Genomic DNA, 14,414 nt, shown 5'->3' on the forward strand with positions numbered 1-14,414 from the left:
TAAGGGAGGGGTTTCATACTTAGGGGCCCTAGCTCATGTTGGGGTTCAGAAGACATGGCTGATAAGCAGAGAAGGGGTCTGGAGAGATTCTAATTTTCTCCTGGATATTTCAGGGAGCTCTGGGGTAACTGACTCTGGTTCTGTTGCCCTCCATCAAACCGAAAACAGAACAAAAATTCCTGTTAGAATTCAAGCTCTGTAAGGGCAGTAAAGTTTGTTATTTTGTTCATAGATGTATCCCTTTATCTCAAAGAGTACCAAGGCACCTGGGTGGCTCAGTCTGCTAAGCATCTGCCTTTGGCTCTGATCATGATCCCAGGGTCCTGGGATCGAGTCGGGTTGCTCAATGGGGAGCCTTCTTCTCCCTCTCCTCCATGCTCATGCTCTCTCTCACTATCTCTCTCTCAAATAAATAAAATATAAAATAAGTATATATATATATATATCAGGCATAAATATATATTTATTAAATATAGATAAAAATAAGAGAGTACACAGTAGAGTCTTAATAAATATTTAGCAAATGCATTTGTATCCTTGGGAATCTGAACTACCAAAAAGGGCCAGGCAGTGTCTGCCCTTCAAGTTCAGTGGTTCTCAGCTGTAGGTGCACATTCAAAACTCCTGAAACCATTTTAAATGCACAGCTGCCTTGGGAACACCCTCCAGAGATTCCAACTTAGTTAAAATGGGGTAGGTCTCATGCATCAGTATTTTAAAATCTCTCCAGAAGATTCCAACCAGTACTCAGAATTGATAACAAATGTTTTAAGCAGTCACTCCTTAGGTTGTTCAAAGTACTGAAATGCCAGGTTTAGTTCTTCGGAACTGAGTGGCTTTATTATACCTCCCATGACTGGGGCCAGCTGCTTCTGCTGGGCTCTGGTTTCAGAGCCATGTTTGGTCTTGAGGAGCCCTGGGGGTCCTTGGTCTCAGAAGTCCAGCTGATGCTTATCCTCAAGGACCAGAAGAAAAGGCTAATTCTAGTTGGGAGCTTAGATAGTTGAGCAGATTTGAGGGGGTTTGAGGGTGCAGTGACCTGACCTTGCAACCAATGAGAACCAGCATGACAATGTGGTCTGCCTCATTTGTGGGGAGAAAAGGGATTTCAGAGGTCAGCAATGCAACAGGGCCTGACATCTCTGTTTTTTTTATGCATTGACATTTCCTTTGCTGAGGAAAGGAAAAGTATGCATTCTTTTCATACCACATAAATTATTATGATTATAGGACCAAGTGATAGTATACATAATCACAAATCTCTTCTGTTATAAAAATGCTCCAGAATGTCACACACATAATTTAAGCTACAATTTAAAGGGATGTATCAGGTCACATTCCTACTTATCCATATCAGAGAAGATTTATTATCTGACAAACATAGAATAGATTATGAAACAAAACTTTCTAAAAGTCATTGCTGACATTGCAGTCCAATTCTCGTCCTTTATTTCCCCAGAAAGAATGTCATAGACTCAACCTACAGATAAATATATGGTACTTTATTTTGCTTTATTCCAACTTCATGAATTGGACGCAAAATCCGCTTGGGTTCTTTTGATTATGGATTATCCCTTTAGAATGCCCTCACTGGAAGTGTTTCATGACTAGAAGGCTATTGTGAAATGACATCTTTTTTGCCCTTTGAAGTAAGACATAACAGTGAAAAGAACTTTTATGAGTCCTGGTGGGGGTCTTACTCATTGTGATGGTAGATGAGTATATTCAGAAGTAGAAAAATTGTTGAGGAGTTATCCTTTTGACAAGGTAATGAGCACTGGGTGTGTTATATGCTACTGATGAATCACTAAATTCTACCCCTGAAACTAATAATGCACTATATGTTACCTAAATTGAATTTAAATTAAAAATTTAATAAAGAAAGCAGTCCTCTATATTGAGGCGAGATGGACATGTTTGTTTTTCATTCTTCTGTCCAATTGGGCATCTCTAACAACAGTTTTTGAAAATGAGATCTTCACTTCTTTATATCTACAACTTGAAGTCCATAAGCTTGGTCATTCTAAAGACAATTTGGAGCTGTTGTGACCAAAATCAGCTAATTAAATTTGTGCACTAACATTGACCTAGAGAGGTTTCAGGTTAAGGCTAATTATTTAACCCAAAAACAGAGCATGAAGATGCCATTTATTTGAATTTCTCTTGTAGCCCTTAATACATTACATAAAATTAGAACAGCTGATATTAATTAGGTCAGCAAAGATCAAATATTACTCAAATAAATATAAGGGTAGCTATGCATCTTGCTGTGTCTGCATCAAGAAACTTAGGTAGGAAGTTTGATGATTTGTATCAGAGCATTAGTGACCATCACTCTTGGCTACTTAAGGAACTGGCAGATATTCTGGGAACACCACAAACTATTATATTTAGGAGACCACGGATTCCCAGAGTATTAGGAAGGGGAAAATCTAGAGCCTACATATGTCAAAGGAAAAGATTATACCCAGGTAATAGCAGACTGATCAATAAGTTCATACTATCACCTAGAAATATGTGGTCCATATTAATTTCAGTAGGGCTCTCAATTTTATTTCACATATCTTTCTCACTAATAAAAAAATAAATTATGGTAATGACCACATTACTTTGAGTAAAAACAAGGAATAAGTTATTGAGGGACTTGGAGTCAAATTTGGTGATTATACTGATTATACAGTATAGTAACTCATGAAGAAGGCCCTTGATAGCATTCAACACCCTTATTAACCTTTACTATAAAGAACTTGTGGAAATAGCCAGCAAAATTTCAGATAGAATTAAGTCATTTGCAGCTTCCAACATTCTGGAAAGTATCAATCCAATTTTAAGCAATCATGATAAACTGGAAAAATGAAATTTGGCTAGCATATGTACATAATGGCCTACAGCTAGGAGAGAAAGATATTTCAGGGTGGAACTGAATGCCTATAAGCAACATTTCTACCCTGAGCTCAAAGTCATTGTGACACTTATTATAGCAAGAAGCAAATACAATGACAGAAGGAATGTCCTGCCTCAGTCCGAAGAGTATGAGAATATTAGATTAATTTGAGCCACTACCCTTTGCACAGGAGGTAGGAATTCTAGAGAGGATCCAGAGAAGAATGATTAGCCTGATTTAAAAATATATAAAAAAATTCTAATGGAATAGATGTATGATTTTTGAGATGACATTATCAAGGAAAGATGCAGTTAATGTTCTTCAAATACATGAAAAAATATTTTATCATGAGGATGGCGATTACTCAATTTCCATATTCTCTGGATACTTTTATATCATCTATGATTAAACTTAGGCAACACCTATATTTTTATTTCCAGCATAGATTGTTAATTAATGTTTGATAATGATAACCAGCTATCATCTGTTTGGAAATAAAAATAGAGTAATATATCTTCTTATGCAAAATTAATTTCCCACACACCTTAGCCTCTTCTCTTTTGGCCTCAGACTTATTTGGTGCTTCTTATCTTTAAAAGATAAAAAGAAATAAGAAAGAAAAACCTTTATATGATTGTCATTATTAATTATTTCCTTTTCAGGTTGCCTAGATGCTTCAGTTGGTTAAGCGTCTGCCTTTGGTTCAGGTCATGATCTTGGTGTCCTGGGATTGAGCCTGGCATAAGTCTCCTGGCTCAGTGGGGAGTCTGCTTCTCTCTCTCCTCCTGCCCCTCTGCCTACTTGTGCTCTCTCTCTCTCTCTCAAATAAGTAAATAAAATCTTTAAAAAGGATTTCCTTCTCAAATTCCTTCAATATTTAGTAGCTAAACTTCAAATTAATATAATGTATTTTGTCCTATTTGTCTGCTCGCTACAGATAATTTAATATTTGTTTATATGAGTACGTAGCACTATTGTTTATAAAACTTTCTCATTCATTCACTCATATTCAACAAGACTTTACTGAAACTGTTAGTGTGCACTAAAATAATGTACTCACCGGTACTGCAAATACAGAGAGACACAAACCCTTACAGTTGAGTGTAAATAGGCAATATTGAATTAATATTCTCAAAGTACTGTGAGGTTCTCTGGAACTATACAACAGATTACCTAACCTATGGAGAATGTAAATCAATGTCTTCTGTATGTAGTGTGTCTCATGTCACTAGTTTCTAGCAAAAAAGGTGACTAACTTTGTTTTAAAGAACTCATGATATTAAGCATAGTTATAAATATATAGGTGTACAATAAATAATGAATGAATTAATGTTTTATAAAACTGACCTGATATTATTGGTGATGATACATTAAAATGAACATTATATGGAGCATTCAGGTCTCAGACAAGCATGCAAGACGTTTGGAATTTGTGATTCTGTCCTAACAACAAGCAAAAAAGCTGAACAGACTAAAATATCAACAATTCTTCTTAGATCCATAAGAAAAATGAGGGCATAGATGCACTCCCTGCATATGTCCAATTGGAGAGACCAACAAATGAAAATAGAGAAACACAATTTATCAGAGGAGAAACCAACAAGCAGAAAACTCTGGGACAAATGCTAAGTATATCCTGCCCTCCTATTGAGGAAAAAAAAAAAAACACAACAAATACTAAAAAACCCAAACACACAGTGTGAATAGGCAGAAAGCATTAGAACCCCACTCAGATATGTAGACATGTTAGAATGATCAGATCATGAATTTAAAACTATGGCGAATATGCTAAGAGCTTTAATGGACAAAGTAAATAGAATCCAAAAATGAACAATGAAGCAGAGAGATGAAAACTCTCTTAGAAATAAAAACCAGTGTAACAGAAATTAAGGATGCCTTTGATTGAATTATCAGTAGATTGGGCAAGACTGAGAAAAAAAAATCATTGAACTTGAAGATATCTCAATAGAAACTTGCAAAACTGAAAAGCAATGAGAACAAAGACTGAACGAACAGAACAAAATATCCAAGAACTGCAGGAAAACTACAAAGCATGTAACACACATGTAATTGGGAGTACCAGAAGAAGAGAGAGAGAATGGAACAGAAGAAATATTTGAAACAATGACTAAGAATTTTCTCAAATTAATGTCAGACACCAAACCACAGATCCAGTTAGCTCATAGAACACCATGCAGGATAAGTAAGTGCCCCAAAAAACTACACCTACACCTAAGCATATAAGTTTCAAATTCCAGAAAATTAAATTAAAATTTTCTGAATGAAGTTAGGGGGAAAAACCCACCTTACTTACAGAGAAGCGAAGAGAAGAATTACGTCCTATATCCTCAGAAATCATGCAAGCAAGAAGTGAATGTGGTGAAATTTTAAAGTATTAGGAGAAGTCTTTAATCTAGAATTCTGTACTCTGCAAAATTATACTATAAAGTGAAGGAGAAGTGAAGACTGTCTCAGACAAAGAAAAATTAAGGGAATTTGTCACCAGTAGACCTGCCTTGTAAAAAATGTTAAGTTATTTAGGGGGCAGCCCCAGTGGCTCAGTGGTTTAGCGCCACCTTCAGCCCAGGGCATGATCCTGGAGACCCAGGATAGAGTCCCACATCAGGCTCCCTGCATGGAGCCTGCTTCTCCCTCTGCCTGTGTCTCTGCCTCTCTCTCTATGTCTCTCATGAATAAATAAAATCTTTAAAAAAAATACCAGCACTATCTGTGAAGAGGTATATATAGTATTATTTGAAAGTGGACTTGGATTTGGACACCTGGGTAGCTCAGCGATTGACTGTCTGCCTTTGGCTCAGGGCATGATCCTGGGGTCCTTGGATCAAGTCCGGTATCAGGCTTCCCACAGGGAGCCTGCTTCTCCCTCTACCTATGTCTCTGCCCCTCTCTCTGTCTCTCATGAATAAATAAATGAAATCTTTAAAAAAAAATGAAAGTGGATTTGGATTAATTGTAAATGTGTGTTGCAAACTCTAGGGCTACCACTAAAAAAAAGTACAATAGACATATAGATATGATAAGAAAGGGGAGAAAGTGCAAGTATATAAAATATTCGATTAAAACCATGAAACACAGAAAAGGAGTGAAAGAACAAATAGGTAACAGTAACAAATATGGCAGATATGAGTCCAACAAAATCAATACTCACTTAGAATGTCAATGATATAAATGCAATTTAAAGATTTTCAGGATGAATCATAAAACAAGACCCAACTATATGTTGTCTACAAGAAACCCACTTCATCTTTTTCCTTAAATCAAAACTGAATTTTTCTATAGATTTCTTTTTTTTCCTCAAATTTTTATTTAAATTCTGGTTAGTTAACAGTTTAATATTGGTTTCAGTAGTAGAATATAGTGATTACATACAACACCCAGCTCTCAACACAAGTGCCCTCCTTAATCCCCATCACCCATTTAGCCCACCCCCCACCAACCATTTAGCACCTCCCTCCATCAACCCTCAGTTTATTCTCTACTATTAAAAGACTCTTATGGTTTGCTTCTATCTCTTTTTTTTCCCCTTTCCATATGTTCATCTGTTTTGAGGAAACCCACTTTAAACATAAAATGCATATAGATTAAAAGTAATAAGGTGGAGAAAAAAAAGCAAATTAAACCCAAAGTAATCAGAAGAAAAGAAATAATAAAAATTAGAGCAGAAATTAAAGACATTGAAAACAGGAAATCATTTAAGACTAAAAGATGATTCCTTAAAAACATTAACAGAATTCACTTAAAAAAACAAACAAACAAACAACAACAACAAACAGGAGGACAGGGGCAGCCCCGGTGGCTCAGCGGTTTAGCGCCGCCTTCAGCCCAGGGCATGATCCTGGAGACCCGGGATCAAATCCCATGTCGGGCTCCCTGCATGGAGCCTGCTTCTCACTCTGCCTGTGTCTCTGCTCTCTCTCTCTCTCTCTGTCTCTCATGAATAAATAAAATCTTTAAAAGGAGGACAGAAATCACTAATATGAGAAGAAAAGACAACACTAATGATCATACCATGTAAAAAGAGTATAAGAATACTGTGAACAGCACTTTGCCAATAAATTTGATAGCCTAAATGTAATGGACAAAATTCTTAAAAGACATCGGCTAAAACAGCAGAAGAAATAGACAATCTGAATAGGCCAATATCTAGTAAATAAATTGGATCAGTAATTGATAACATTCCAAAAGAGAAAGCATTAGGCCTACATGGGATTACGGGTGAACTCTACCACACATAAGGAAGAAATTTTGCCGATTCTTAAGAAATTACTTTGGGGGTGCCTGGGTAGCTCAGTCAGTTAAGCATCCAACTCTTGATCTTAACTCAGGTCTTACTCTCAGGGTCCTGAGTTCAAGCCCTGCATTGGGCTCCACTTAAAAAAAAAAAAAAGAAAGAAACTACTCTTTATGACACTGTAATATAGAATACATGCCACCATACATTTGTTCAAACCCATAGGATGTAAAACACCCAAAGTGAACCTTATGTAAACTGTGGACATTGAGTGATAATGACTTGTTAATAGATGTTCAACTGTAGCAGATGTCCCACGCTGCTGGGGGTGTTGACAATCTCTGTACCTTATGCTCAATTGCTGTGAATCTGAAACCACTCTAAAAATAAACTTAATTAATAAAGAAAAATGGAAAAAATATATGGTAGATGCCTAGTATCTATGGATTTCATATTCATGATTCTAACTATGTATTAGTACTTTGTTAATCTTTTGAGGCAGTGTCTGATTCATATTTACTATGGAGATTGTGGCCAACAGCCAATTTCTTTTTTTTTTTAATTTTTTTATTGGAGTTCAATTTGCCAACATGTAGCATAACACCCAGTGCTCATCCCACCAGGTGCCCCCCTCAGTGCCCATCACCCAGTCACCTCAACCTCCTGCCCACCTCCCTTTCCACCACCCCTTGTTCGTTTCCCAGAGTTAGGAGTCTCTCATGTTTTGTCACCCCTACTGATGTTTTCACTCATTTTCTCTCCTTTCCTTTTATTCCCTTTCATTAATTTTTATATTCTCCAAATGAATGAGACCATATAATGTTTGTCCTTCTCCGATTGACTTATTTCACTCAGCATAATACCCTCCAGTTCCATCCACGCCGAAGCAAATGGTGGGTATTTGTCGTTTCTAATGCAACAGCCAATTTCTTAGTGAGCAAACCTAGTGGACAATTAATATATATATATTTCCAAATAGTGTTGCTGTTCTTTTCTCATTGCCCACCTTCATCAAGTAGTCTAAAGGAAAACATACCATTTATTTGTGTAAGTCAGAGGGCTACCACTCCTTGGGTGAGATCAATGCCTCAATAGTTTTTCAGTAAGTTCTATAGCTGGTTGTAACTTCAGAATACAGATATCCCCCACGTTCAAAAGTTTGACTTCTACCACTTTGCTTTTATGAATGGCCTCCATTAGTATCTGTTTTTGTTACCTGAAAGAAATATGTAGAGGATTTTTACTTTTATTTTAAAAGGGTGAATAGCGAAAATGGCATTGAGCATTTGTTTTGCAGCCCGCATTACAGAGGCAGCTCATACCCCCCAGCAGCCAGACTGGAGCCGCCCAGCTCCTTCCTTAGAAACCACACTCAGCATCTCAGCATCAAGCTGTCAAGGCTTTGAACTATGTCTGTGAGCATCTGTGCTTTAGCTTGGTTTATTTTGGGCATCGCGTAGCAAGATGTATACTAAGGTACCAGAAAATCCTAAGACAGGTGATTTTGGGGGTCTGGGAATGCTAAAAACTTTTTCCATATAAATTAATGGTAATTACTTCCTCACTTTATGCCATTTTGGCTTATGAAAGTTTTCACAGGAATGCTCTCCTTTCGGATAGTGGGAGAAACCTGTAATTTTACTGTGATTCCCAACTTCTATCAATTTTTTTTAAGATTATTTATTCATTTGAGAGAGAGAGAGAGAACCCGAGGAGGGGAAGGAGCAGAGGGAGAAGGAGAAGGACAGACGCAGACTCCCCACTGAGCATAGAGCCCTATGCTAGGCTCCATCTCACCACCCTGAGATCATGACCTGAGCCAAAACCAAGAGTCAGACACTTAACCATCTGAGCTACCCAGGCGCTCCTACCTATTTCTTGTTCTCTGTTCTGAATCTTTCAGCCTTTATCTCCAAACTGGAATCCCCTAAAACACACACTCTAAACTATTTATTCACTTTGTTCAGCCCTTTCAAAGCAACCACTAATACAGGACTGCTGTGCCTAGAACAATTAAGGACCATTGGCATGTAATGAATAAAAACATCGCATTGATCAAATGGCAAATCATTTGATATTTCATATTAGAAATTAATATTTTGGACATCCAGTCACTGAGTATTTCTCACAGATCACACTAGTCCATGCAATATTCTGACCTCTCACCAATTTATTGGTTTCACTATCTCTCATCTCTTAGCTCTCTTCTTTGTGAGGCTGGGCAATTGTTCTCTCTTAATTCTAAAACCAAACTCAGTTCTTGACCTACTTTTATATATAAAAACTATCAACATTTCTAGCTGAACAAAGGGGCCACCCTTAGTTTGGAGACATTACTTTAACAAGATCTATTCTTTCCTTCTAGAAGGCAGTTGTGATTTTAAATAGTGACTTTTTTCTCCCTTACATTTATGTGGGGGAAGGATCAAAGATTTCTGAAGAGAAAGTCAAATGTCAGTGCTAGAGATGAAAGGAGAGGTTAGGCAAAAAGATCTCAAAAAATTGTGGCTCTTAACCTGAATAGAGAAGTTTTTTTTAATTAAGGAGTAAAATGTCAAAATTTTTTGGTCACTCAGATGGGTCACATCATGTCCATCATATACTCTCTACAGAATAATGAAAAAAGTTCGTGAAATGTTCAGTTCAGTACAAAAACTGACTTTAGTCTTGTGTATAGTAAATTTTCTACAATCTGAAGTGACCACTTACATTTTTCATTTATGTGCTACCATATTTTGTGACGAACTTTATGTTGTATTGAAATTTATAAATTTTGTGATTCAAAAATATCTTTGTATATATATCCCTTATGAATGTCAAGGGTTTATTGCAACATTTTCTTCATCCTCAAAAAATTATCTGATAACCGAGGCTTAATAGATTTACAAGCATTTATTGTTCGCTGTTTGCCAAGCACCTTGATATAGTTAACATATTTTACTGGGATCAGAAAATAGGTGTTGTTGTCCTATATTTATTACTTGCTTACTATTGTGACCCTTATAAAATTATGTAACACTCTGGGTCCCAGTTTCCTCACTTCAAAAGCTTTAGGTGTCATGTTCACTGTGCTGGATTTTTAAAAGTATATAAATTCACAAAAATGAGAGTATTTTAAGCAGAGCTAATTACTGCCACTTATATAACTATACCAACCAAAAGGAATTTCACTTGGACATAAAAGAAAGAAGGAACAGACTGAGTTTTACAAAAACTGTAAAGTTTCATAATATAAACTCTTTAAATACTTAAGTCTTAATGAATTTTTAAATGATATTTGAAATCATCTGGAACTACTAGTTCTAATTTATAATAAGCTATACACAATAAACTATTTAAGTCATATTTTTCCCTCTTTTAAATATTTGGCCCCATTATATAGTAGACAGTGGAAAAACAGGACCATGAAATGAAAAGTAAGTGAACTTTTAGAGCCAAATAATGCCATAAGACTCACCATTCACTGCCTCTATGACCTTGGGAGAAAAATTTAAGCTTTTTTTGTCAGTTCGTTTATCTGTGAAAAGAGGATAATAACTATATTACAATGTTGTTGGGATGATTATCTTAAGTTTTTTTTATTGTCGGTTAAGTTCTCATGGAGCCAGTAGAGAATTATACTGATGTTTTCTGATTTCCATACATGTACTATGATTGTACAAGGTGGTAACATTAAGAGGACATGGGTGAAGGGTATATGGGAACTCCCTATACAATTTTTGCAAGTATTCTGTGCCTAAAATTATTTCAAAATAAAAAAAGGTAAAAGGAAAAGAGAAGACATTTGGAGAACAATTACAGAGATCAGCATATAGAAAAGGCATTAAATATATTATGTATTAAATGTATTAGGGAATTAGTGTTAACTTTTTTAAGTGATATGATTATTTGGTTACATAAGAGAATGTCCTTACTTTTAGGATATGTGTGTGCTGAAGTATTTAGGGCTTAAGTATCGTAAATAAATCTTCGGTTTATTTTGAAATGGATCAGTAAAATACATAATGTGTGTGTATACATGTAATATACACCTACACTCATATAAGGTAGATACAGCAAACATAACAACCATTGGATCTGGGAACAGGAATGCTCAGTGTATTAGTCTTATGATATTTCCATAGGTTTGGAAAATTTTAAAACGAATTGTTTAAAACTTCTCATGCTCCTTCCAATGCTAAATTTATTTAGGTTCAGATTCTCATTGTATCCAACTGCTGTAATATCTAGGTCCAATGGCTTGACTAGAGTGATCATAATAGAGCTGATTTCCTTATTTCACTCCCTTACCTGAATCTTGACTATGACTTTAATTCCTTGGTGATCAACTTATCAGGGTCTGATCAAGTCAACCATGTGGAGTTGACTCAATTTAGAGCAATTCCATCACAGAGCATCTTGATTATTTCTATAATGCTCATATTCCCAGTCAGTAATTTTTCTTGGATTCCGTCTATGCACGACTGGATTTAATCAGATTCATTACCTTGAGGAGTTTCATAATGGAATTCCCTAGAAGATAGGTAGAAATTTTTTAAAATAATTTTCAATTTATTGTTAAAGATCTCTAGTGAAGGAATCTCCCATGACAAGTCTGTTTCATTCAGAAAGTTCGTTCTTTGAAGTCTCTCTTATTTCTTCTCATTTTATCTTTGATGTAATAGGGGAAGAAAAGATTTTTTCTTCTTTTTTTTTATTATTTATGATAGTCAGAGAGAGAGAGAGAGAGAGAGAGAGGCAGAGACACAGGCAGAGGGAGAAGCAGGCTCCATGCACCGGGAACCTGATGTGGGATTCGATCCCGGGTCTCCAGGATCGCGCCCTGGGCCCAAGGCAGGCGCTAAACCGCTGCGCCACCCAGGGATCCCAGATTTTTTCTTCTTGATGATAATTCAGACTATATGAGAGGACTGTTATTAAATCTTCCCTTCTGTTCTCTTCTTTTTCTTTTAAGAATCCCATTTCTTTAAAAATAACTAGTATTCCATACTCTGAAGATCAGATATCTTCTCTTGGACATATCTGTTGGAAAGGCATCTAAATGATGTTGGATTTGTGTCAAGAAAATAATTTCCTTTATTTTTCTAAAGCTTCTGATATCGAAAGAGGTTTATGTAGCTGCCATGATGCTCTGAGAGAAGATGTTACTTAGTAGCAATAGCTATTTTTTTGTGATTTTTTTTTTAATTTATGATAGTCACAGAGAGAGAATGAGAGAGAAAGAGGCAGAGACACAGGCAGAGGGAGAAGCAGGCTCCATGCACCGGGAGCCTGATGTGGGATTCGATCCCGGGTCTCCAGGATCGCACCCTGGGCCAAAGGCAGGCGCTAAACCGCTGCGCCACCCAGGGATCCCCTTTTTTTGTGATTATTATTACCGTCCAGTTAGGTGTGTGTGTGTCTTTTACTTATTTATTTAATTTTGAAGATTTTATTTATTTATTCATGAGAGACACAGAGAGGCAGAGACATAGGCAGAGGGAGAAGCAGGCTCCTTGCAGGGAGACTGATGCGGGACTCAATCCCAGGACCCCAGGAGCATGCCCTAAGCTAAAGGCAGACACTCAACCACTGAACCACCCAGGCATCCCAAATGTGTGTATATTTTAAATGTTTATTATTTCACAGTAAGCAATGCCATCAACAGAATAAATTGACAGTGGACAGTGATGTTCATCATGGCTCAAAGTAACAAAAAAGGAGAAAAGAATCTCCTTCATCTTCGATGAAAGCTACTATTTTCCAGATCTTTAATACATTTTATTGTAAATTTTCTAGCTGCATCATGCTTTTATGCCACTTACTGAATATATGAATAGGCTTAATATTTTTTTCTAAGTGTCAAATATCATTCTGAAATCCAATATTTTAGATGTAAGCAATATCAGATTAAGAATTTGGCTCAAATCCGAAGGCCCTCAACCCCTCCAAAAATTAAATGCCATTACCTCGGCTAAACACCCACAGAAGTCAGAGATTTGGGGCACCTGGGTGGCTCAGTCAGTTAAGAGTCTGCTTAAGATTCTCTTCCTCTCACTTTGTCACCCTCTGCACCCCACTCACATGCTCTAGGTCTCAAATAAATCATCTTAAAAAAAAAAAAAGTCGGAGATTTTTTCCAAGTCTTTCATCTTTATCAAATGTTCTCACTTTGAATTATGGTTAAATAGTATAAATAGAGAACTGCCTTAGAACCTGAAAGCAGAGAATTGAGTTTCATCATTGCCCCTCGCACCTGGAACCTTTGGCATTCTGCTGAACTGCTCAGCCTCAGTCCCCTTATCCGTGAAATAGAATTACTGACATTTGCTAAGCTTACCTTACAATTGTATCTTGAAGATCAAATCCGAGGATCATTAGTGATCGATGAAATGGTATTGTAAAGTCAAAGATGATTCCTAAGCAACAAAACATGATTTTTGAATATGGATGTCTAATATATACATTAAGCCGCTTACGTATATTTTAAGACTTCCTTTTGTGCAGTTGATTTGCGAGTTTTTAAGATTTAAATGGACATAAGTGGATTTCTCTTTAACTTTTGCTGTCTACTTGAAAGGGTTTTTTAAGAGGATCATGCTAATGACATCTTCAAGGTGCAAAAGCAAAAGGATTAATATCCAATAGAGGGTCAAAATGGTTCATTTTCTCCTTATACCCTTTGAAACAAGTCAGCTGTCTTGTCTAACCTGAGAGACTACTTGGAGACTGCTCTATTATATATTTTGGCATTCAAAATTTGAAAAGCACCACAAACTACTACATATAGGAAGTTTGTAGAGATAGCAAATGTGTTTTAGGAATATTATTAATTAATTCATCTTTGTTAATGTGTTCAAACATGCCTGAAAATCATTTCAATCACTGCCAACCCACAGTGTTCCACAGCTATCATCTGGAATGATATAATTCATGATAATACGGCTTGATAGACATAATGTAGACCATATTATAAATTCCATTTCTCTAAGTGTCAGAATGTATGGTGGTTTCTATGAAATACTTCTTTGTAGCTTACTCATCCCAACAACAATTTATTTCTAACTCTTGCATCTTGTTACAAATGATTTGTTACCATACGACTCTAGGATTCTTTGAGAAAATGTTGTTCATATTCATTAAATTAAAATGATGTTCTCACAGGCTGTTATTACAATTAAAGTATTTTTCAATGAGTTTATGCATTTGATTTCATAAAAATGTGTCCTTGGAATTACTTTATTTTTAATTAGATCAGAAGCAAACCACAGTTAGCTTCACTAGTCAAGTTTTACATCT

Source organism: Canis lupus, chromosome X (genome assembly GCF_011100685.1).
Source record: "Canis lupus familiaris isolate Mischka breed German Shepherd chromosome X, alternate assembly UU_Cfam_GSD_1.0, whole genome shotgun sequence".
Taxonomy (NCBI): Eukaryota; Metazoa; Chordata; class Mammalia; order Carnivora; family Canidae; genus Canis; species Canis lupus.